Genomic DNA, 9,328 nt, shown 5'->3' with positions numbered 1-9,328 from the left:
TCAGTCTGGTTTCCGCCCAAGGTATTCTACAGAGACAGCTCTCACTAAGATCTCCAATGACCTTTTACAGGCCAAGGCTAATGGCCTTTACTCTGTTCTCATCCTTCTTGATTTGTCTGCAGCCTTTGACACCATTGATCACTGTCTTCTAGTGGATATACTTTCTGACCTTGGATTCTCAGACTCTGTTCTCTACTGGTTTAGATCTTATTTGTCAGGCAGATCTTTTGCAGTGGTCACAGCTGGTCAGACTTCGTCTCCTGTTCCCTTATCTGTTGGAATGCCCCAGGGTTCTGTTCTGGGTCCCCTTCTGTTTTCTCTCTACACACTGTTCTTAGGTAAATTCATTAGCTCTTTTAGTTTTTCATACCATCTGGATGCCGATGACACCCAGTTGTATCTTTCCACCCCGGACCTTTCTCCAAGGCTTGAACAGCAAGTTTCGTCTTGTCTCACAGCTGTCTCGCAGTGGATGCGCTATTGGCGTTTGAAGCTCAACATGTCCAAGACGGAGCTTCTTGTCTTTCCCCCTAAGTCCACCCTTCAACACTCCTTTTCTGTTTCTGTGGACAACATTTCTATTCAACCAGTCCAGCAAGCCCGCAGTCTTGGTTTCATCTTTGATTCTTCTCTGTCGTGTATCCCTCAGATCCAAACCACAGCCAAGGCTTGTAGATTCTTTTTATACAACATTGCCAAAATCCAACCATGTCTCTCCGCCTCTACTGCCAAGATCCTGGTCCATGCCCTAGTGGTCTCACAACTTGATTACTGTAATACCCTCCTGGCTGGGCTTTCTCACCTCCGTCCTTTAATTTCTGTCCAGCATTCAACTGCACGCATTATCATATCCGCTCTGACCACATCTCTCCTTTGTTGGCATCCCTTCACTGGTTCCCACTTCCCTTCCATACTCAGTATAAGCTCCTGCTGGCAATGTTTAAAGCCCTCCATGGGCTCCTTTTTTATCAGACCTTCTTTCTCCTCACCTTCCCACTCGGGCCCTCGGCTCTAGTAGTCAGGGTCAGCTATCCCAGCCCAGGATTTCCTCTGCCCCATCTCGGATTCGCCCCTTTTCACTTGCTGCCCCTCACTCCTGGAACTTTCTTCTCCCACAAGCAAGGGCCATCACTTCTTTAACCAGCTTCAAAATAGAGTTAAAGACCATCCTGTTCAGAGAAGCGTTCCCAGGCATTGCGTGATTATCATTTACTATGTGATGTTCTTTTGTTCCCCGTTTTTTGAACCATTTCCTGTATTGCTATGTATTTTAGATGAATTTTCCTATTATCTCTTAGATTGTATGCCATAGGCAGGCTTTCTCTTATATATTTATTGTTTCATGTACAGCGCTGTGCAAGTCTACAGCGCTATATAAATAAAGAATAATAATAATAACAAATCTAAGACACATCCCCCTTACCATCAAGTGGGCAGAAATAAACAGAATGTGATAGCCTTGTTTACTTCCAGTCCAGATGAATAGTAGTCTTTGGCACTAATAATCAAAAGGCATTATGTGGCTGTGGTATTTTTACTTTCTTACTGGCTTTTCTGTGATTTAAAAAGTAGGAAGATTACAAATGGAAGACAACATTGCCTGGACCCCTTGAAAAAATGTATGTGAATGGGCTAGGTGAAAGCACAGTAAAATCCCTCTCCATGCTTACATGAGAGCAAAACAGGGTTATTTTTTACAGTGAAATTTAAGGGCAAATTCTTTGTATGATCATTTCAGTAAATAATTTAAACATCTGAAGGTGCGATAGATAGATAATGAGAGCAGTTGATTTTGTTGTTGTCAACTGCCTTTGAGTCGACCCCTATTCATGATGACCCTGAGGATCATCTCCAAGGCTCCCTGTCTGCCACTGCTCTGTTTAGGTCCAATAAATTCATACCAGTGACCTCCCTAATAGAGTCTCTTCTTCTACCTAGCAGTCTTCCTCTCTACTTCCCTCCACCTTTCCAAGCATTATTGTCTTTTTCTAATGAATCATGCCTTCTCATGGTGTGTTCAAAGTATGACAGCTTCAGTTTAGTCATCTTGGCTTCCAGGGGGATTTCAGGCTTGAGCTGTTCAAGGACCGATTTCTTTTTCTTTTTAGTTGTCCACAGTATCCTCAGAACTCTTCTCCAGCACTACATTTCATATGAGTTTATTTTTTCTCTTATCTGCTTTCTTCACTGTCCAGCTCTCACATCCATATACGATGATGGGGAATACAGTGCCTTGTACAATTCTAACTTTAGTGCTCAGTTGAATATATTTATTCTTTAGGATCTTTTCTAGCTCTTTCATAGCTGCCCTTCCCATTCCTAGTCTTTTCCTGATTTCTTGACTGCAGTCTCCTTCCTGATTGATGTTTGATCCGAGTACAGGAACTATTTGTTCATTCAGGCGCATTACAGATGGGCCCTTCCGGCGCCCCCGTCACGTGCTAGGGGTTGGCCGAGGACCTAGTGTCCACACCGGCCTCACCCCTAGCATGTGACGGGGGCGTAATAATGGTGGCACCCGCCATTATTATGTGCCAAACGCATAGCGTCTGCACGTCGCGCCCTGGATATGACGCTGTGAGTGTGTGCCTCACGCCTCGCGGCATCACATCCGGGGCACACGAAGAAGCGCCATTTCAGCACTTCTTTTTAGCTGCGCCAGTAAGCCTCGCGGTCTGGCCGCTGGGGCTTCTTGGCACAGGTAATGATGGCGCAGGGAGAGCGCCGCTTTTTGGTGCTCTGTAACGCGCCATAGTTGGTTTAATCTAATTATGTTAGGCAGTTGACCAAAGCAGGAAAGTAAGAGATGTTGAGTATGGGTTTGCTGTGACCTGCAGGATTTAGCAGTAGAATTCTGGGCATTTTCTGAAGGCAGCATGTACTGAGACTACCGAACATTCTCTAGGACTCCAATGTATGTCTGAAGAGGATTCTCCTACCCTGATATTCAAATTCCATTGAGTTCAGTGGGGTTTACTTCCACTGCAGTGAAGCTAGCGTCTCAGTGAACTCATTGGGATTTGAGTAAATATGCTTATGATCAGGCTGTTTTAATTTGGCTCTGGAAAAAATGCTCCAGTTTAATCACATTCTCATCTGTTTCCCAGGATACTTTTCTTTTGTATGTGAAACATTTATCGTTTTGTGGCGTTATAGTATAAAGCATAACTTCCAAAAAGAGTGTGAAGATAATCTACTAAAAATAGGTTTAGGAAAATAAAATATGCAATAGCCATATGAAAAATTGCTATGGGGGAAAAACTATTTAAGGAAGGAAAAAGATGCTTAATTCTATAAAACCCTTTGTGTGATCTTTACTGGAGAGCTTTTTTTGCTTATTTATTTTCCTTTTCTTCAATCCCTCCATTGGGTTGATTCCACGTATCAGCTGGAATAATAATCAAATCAAGGAAACAGGAAACAGGGGTTAGAGCAATTACTGATGTTTTTGGCACAATGCGGTGGTGATTCCATCTATCATGCTGATCCCCTTATTCCTTTAGGACCGACAAATGGGACAGTGACACCCCCATGTACTTTCAGAGATTTTTGGCATTGTGATTTAGATCCCCTGACCAACACACTTCTTTGGAAACATCCTAATAATAATAATAATAATAATAATAATAATAATTTATTTATACCCCGCTCTTCTGCCAAGGCTATCAGAGCGGCTTACAGTTTGTTAATTAGACATTTCCCTGCCCCCAGGCTTACAATCTAAAAAAGACAAGACACAAAAGGAGAAGGGAATGACAGTAGAGAAGGGGAAAAGTCCAGCAGATCTGCTCTCCCATGGAGGCCTGATGGAGCTGGCTTGTCTTCCCCTCCCTCAAGATGGTGGATAGAGGGTGGGCTCCTTATGCTGTCAGCTCTAGCACAAGAAGTTCAAACCACACTAGTTCACATGAAACTAGCTAGATGTAATTGCCTTGCCTGATGTAACCCATTTATTACCCTGTAATTTAGGAACAGCTATTATTACACTTTCAGTGCAGCCATAATTCAAAGAGGTACTGCCTGTGGTGCATTAGGATTAGGATTAGAACTAGCCCCTCTGCCATCTGAACTGCCCAATAGATATGCCCTACTGGGGAAGAATTTTATTTTGCTGATTGATCCAAAAGGGACAGACAAAGGAGGAAATGGATTATACCAGATCTAGATCTCTTCCATCCCAGGGGTGCAACCTCAATGTTAACATAAAGGTAGGCCAGGCTAAAGAATCATTTAAAATAATTTTTGACTTCCTTAGACTAAGGACTCCTCCAATAATTCCAGGAAATGTTGTGGTAAACTGTTTCAAGATTGTGTATCTTGTTACATTTTGTCACTCTTGTTTCCCCTCCTTCATTCAGTTATGATCTAAATATACTGTATTTTTTTGTCTTGGTTTGCTGCTGGTTATAGCAGATGTGAATGCTAACCCCATCTTTTCAGCTGTATTTATCTCCTTCTTGAGTTATGATTAAGTGGTGCGGCTGGGGTTTCCCTCCATCCCTGCCACCCTCTCATAGAATCATAGAATTGTCTCCATGCCTAGTATCAGTTATCCCTGTTTCAAATATTTATTTATTTTTAAAATTGCTATAGTGTTAAAGTGATAGGATGCTATACCACTTTATCACCATAATCATAGAAGAAAAAAAGTTCAGTCTGGTAACCAGAAATGAGAATGAAGATCAGCAAGTAATACCAGGGTACTGCTGTCAAAACTTTGGAATGCAAAGCATGAATCTGGGGTGTAAAGCTCTGAGTTGCAGCCCTTCCTTAATGTTGAGCCTTGTGATATTTTCTATGTAGGAAGATTCTAGTGGTGAACATTGGTTATCTCTCCAATGACTCATATGTAATCCAGCAGTGTTCCATCTCTGTGATTTCTCTGGATGGAGGTTTATAGGAGGCCACTAAATAATGCTGAAGTGGGCTAGGGCCATCACAATCATATCCTGTTGCTGTGCTTCCTATAGTCATCTAAATGGCCACAGTATCAACACTTTGCTGAACTAGATAGCCTTTGATCTTATTCAACGTGGTTCTTATGTTTCTAATATTACTTCCAAATGCAGCCTTCATTGCTGTGATGTCACATAACACTTTCATCCCCCCCCCCCCCGGCAACCATTTTAGCAATGGTTGTTTTGTATTCCATCTTCTTAGTTAAGATACCTGCAAGCAAGCCTATAATTGTGTTCAGAGGTGCATATATTTTGTAATTGTTCAATCCCATTTCCTCTCCTCGCATACAATCCAGACATAAACACAGTCGCAAGAAGAAAAAAGAAGTGTTACAGATCTTTTGCAAACATAAGCAAAAACCCTTCAATGAAATATTGTATAAAAACCCTTCAATGAAATATTGTATTATTATTATATTGTATTATTAATTCTATTTGTTCCCCACCTTTCCACCAAGAAGCTCAGGCCTGTTACAGCCAGCCAAAATAAAGCTGCTTCGAGTCACAGTGGAGGTATGGTGTTTCAATGATGCATGCGTCCTAAGAGTCCAGAAGTCACACCAAAGCCACACTCCAGACTGGAGCGTGGCTTTGGTGTGGCTTCTGGACTTTTAGGATGCATGCATCATTGAAACACCATACCTCCACTGTGACTCGAAGCAGCTTTATTTTGGCTGTCTGTAACAGGCCTCAGTATGGGATTTTATGTCATTTTAGCTTCATCAAAAATGAAACAAAAAAACTGGGAAGGTGTTTAAATTGAAACTGGATGTTTGCATAGGAGTTCTCTGTCTGTTTCAAAGCTAGATAAATCTGAAGCTATGTTTCTCCCAGCCTAAGATCATTCTTTTTGCTATAGTAGTGGTTCTCCAATTTTGGTAATCCAAATATATTGAACTTCTGTGCATAGGAGCTCCAGGCATTTTGGCCAATGGTCAGGGATTCTGAGAGATTAAGTCCAAAATATCTGGAGGACCAAAGATTAAGAACCACTATGCTACACAACACTGCTTCTAATAATATTTTAATGGACTCAGCCTGTCCTTCATAATAAACATGATAAAGATCAGTAATCATGAATTTACAGGTGCACAAAACAATCTCCCTGAGCAGCACGTTATACACAATCCCAAATTCTATTCCTATTAGCAAGCCCAAATACAGAATAACAATTACACTCTCCAAATGAGGCTATAGAAATGAAAGAGCAAAATGCAATTTTAATTATTTTTTAAAAGATAGCTAATAATAACTCAATAAATAATAATAATAATAATAATAATAATAATAATAATAATAATAATTTATAGCTATTTTCTTTTTCTTTCTGTTGTTCTGTCTGTTATATTGTGAATGTACATTTGGCTCAGCTTTATAACTCTTTTATTTTAGAAAGTTACTGACAAGAAATGCTGAATCAGGCAGCTTAATTTTATGATAAAAATGTCTTTGGGCTAAAGTAATTAGTGCCAACTTACAAAAAAAATTGCTTCCTATGCTGTTTTTCTACCAAGTCTTGTTTTCAGTAATTGGACTGAATTGTGTCCCATGGTGGGAACTTGGCAGGCATAGGAGCATGAAGACAGGAAAAGATTTGTAGATTGTAGGGACAGCTTGTGCATGTGCCTGCATACGTATGTGATTTGGCAGAAAAGGATACTACAGAGGCTGATAGATGACATTTGAGTGATGCTATCTATAAGCTTGATCACATGGCCAACTAACAATATCAAGAGAGTATTACAGGTGTCCCAAAAGGTAGCTAACTCCTGCATAGCAATTAAGAATATTCTTGTAAATGCTTCCTAAGTGAAAAAAATCTATGCATTGGATAGTTTCCTTGGTGAATCACACTTGGATTTCTCTGTTGACTCATCTTTTGAAACAAACAAAATTATACCACCCCAACAAGATTGATCAGAACAGAGACTGCAGTCAAGAAACTGGAAGATTAGGAGTAGGAAGGCAGCTATGAAAGAACTAGACAAAATCCGAAAGTGTAAAGATATACAGCTGGATACTAAAGTTAGAATCATTGAAGCCATTGTATTCCCCACCAGTCTTGCAAACTGAGGGCCATAGTTTCCTTCATTGAGCCATTCAAGCTGTATTGTCACAGTCTTTCTCTTGTCCTATGGCTTTCAGCTTTACTAAGTATTATTGTCTTTTAGTTATATGAGCCAACATGGTGTAGTGGTTTGAGTGTCAGACTAGGATTCCAGGTGAATTGGGTTCAAACCTCAAATCTACTCACTGATGGAAACCCATGGTCTTGGCCAAGTCACACTCTCAGCTTTAGAGGAAGATGAAGGCTAACCTCCTCTGAAGAAGTCTTGCCCAGACAACAGGTTTGCCACAGGGTCACCTTAAGTTGAAAATTACTTGAAAGCACACAAAAACAAAACTGTCAAATACATATAAAATATGATTAAGTAGATGAAATATCCCAACAGACAGTTAAATCTACTGCTCCATATTGTATCTCCATAGAGGGAGATACATCCCCCAAATCCCAAGATGCTATTAGACCGAAATTCTCTCTGTATTTCTTGAGGTGCATCTATACTGTAGCAATAATGCAGTTTGACACTCTATCCTAGGAAATCCTGAGACTTATAGTTTGACAAGGTCTTTAGCCTGCTCTGCTAAAGAGTGTTGGTGACTTAGCAAACTACAAATGCCAGAATTCCCTAGGATGGAGCCATAACAGTTAAAGTGCTGTCAAACTGCATTATTTCTACAGTACAGACACACCCTATTTTGTTTCACTCTCAAGGAACTGTAACTTGTATTGTTTTTTGAAGACACCTCTCTTTTCAACTGGAAGGACAAAGGGTTGCTTTTCCCTCACTGAAAAACTGAAGTAAGAGCAAATAACATAAGTTCCCACTGATAGACATCACCTGATTATTGTGGACTATTAATACTTCTTTAGCCAGCATATAGTAAAGCAACGTACAAGTGTCAGTCCTGGTCACAAAGAAATCTGATCATATCAATACTGAGGACTGAACAACCCTTACCTCACCTCATGACCTTGTTGTGCTACAATTCTCACCACCTTGATGTTAGATGGAGATGATAGGAGGTGCAGTCCTGGACCATTACTTAGTTGACCTTGGTACCGAAATTTAATGACTCCTGCTTTTTTTTTTAACAGCTCTTTTCAAATGGGCTACTTTCTGACCAAATTGTTACATTAAATAATACTATAAAACACACACACACACACAAGCAATGGGGGGAAATGGTGCAAAGATCAGTGGTCTCTGTTCATGGAAACTTCAGATCTAACCACGGTGGTACATGCTTTGGTTACATCCTGTTTGGATTACTGTAATGTGCACTCCATGGGGCTGCCTTTGAAAAGTGCTCAGAAACTTCAGTTCGCCCAAAGAGCTATAACCAGGTTGTTATTGGAGCTGGCTACAGGAAGCACATGAGTCCCTTATTGCAACAGCTTCATTGGCTGGTGCTTTTCCAGCACAATTCAGTGCTGGGTTTGACCTATAAAGCCCTACACAGCTTGGGTTCAGTCTATTTGCAGGACCATATCTCCCTTTATGAGCCCACTAGAGTGTTGAGATCTTCTGGGGAGGTCCTTCTCTCTGTCTCACCACTCCCTCAGTCTCCTTTGATAGGAACAAGACAGAAGGCCTTCTTGGTGGCTACTCCCAGGCACTGGAACTCCCATTCCTGCTGTCCTTTCCATGGCAGATAAAACCATTTGTGTGCTGTCAGGCTTTTTCAGACTGGCCAGCATTTAAATGCTGTGTAATTCTGATGTTAGGGCTTGTTTAGAGTTTTTAATACCTTTTTAAATTTTAATGCCTAATAGGGAGACCTGGTTAAATGCCAGTATTGCAGCCACAATGTTGTAAGTTTGATCCTAGAGGAGGGCTCCAAGGTCCACTCAGCCTGGCATCCTTTTGTAGGTTAGTAAAATGAGTACCCAACTTGTTGGGGGCAACTGGCTTACAGATTTTAAACCACTGCAGTGGCTCCCAAACTTTGGGTCTCCAAGTATTTTGGACTTCAACTCCCAGAAGCCCCAACCAGCTTGGCCAACAAATCAAGAATTCTGGGAGCTGAAGTCCAAAACCACTGGAGAACCAAAGTTTGGGAGCCACTGGATTAGAGAGTGCTGAGTTCAGTATGAATCGGTATAGAATCGGTACATGCTATTGCTATTGCTTGTTATAACTTTTAAAATGGTTTAATTGTTTTTTAAGTTGTATATTTATACATTTTAATGTGTTTCCATTGGCCCTTTTCACATGTGAACCTGGAACTCCAATCCGGAGCCTTTCCGAAGTGAGGGGGATGCAGAGTCACTTCGAATCCAAAGCAATTCACGTGATTAATTATCA

This window comes from Sceloporus occidentalis, unplaced genomic scaffold, assembly GCF_023333645.1.
Source record: "Sceloporus occidentalis isolate IW3139 unplaced genomic scaffold, rSceOcc1.0.p SCAF_5, whole genome shotgun sequence".
Lineage (NCBI taxonomy): Eukaryota > Metazoa > Chordata > Lepidosauria > Squamata > Phrynosomatidae > Sceloporus > Sceloporus occidentalis.
Note: the sequence above shows the minus strand (reverse complement) of the source record.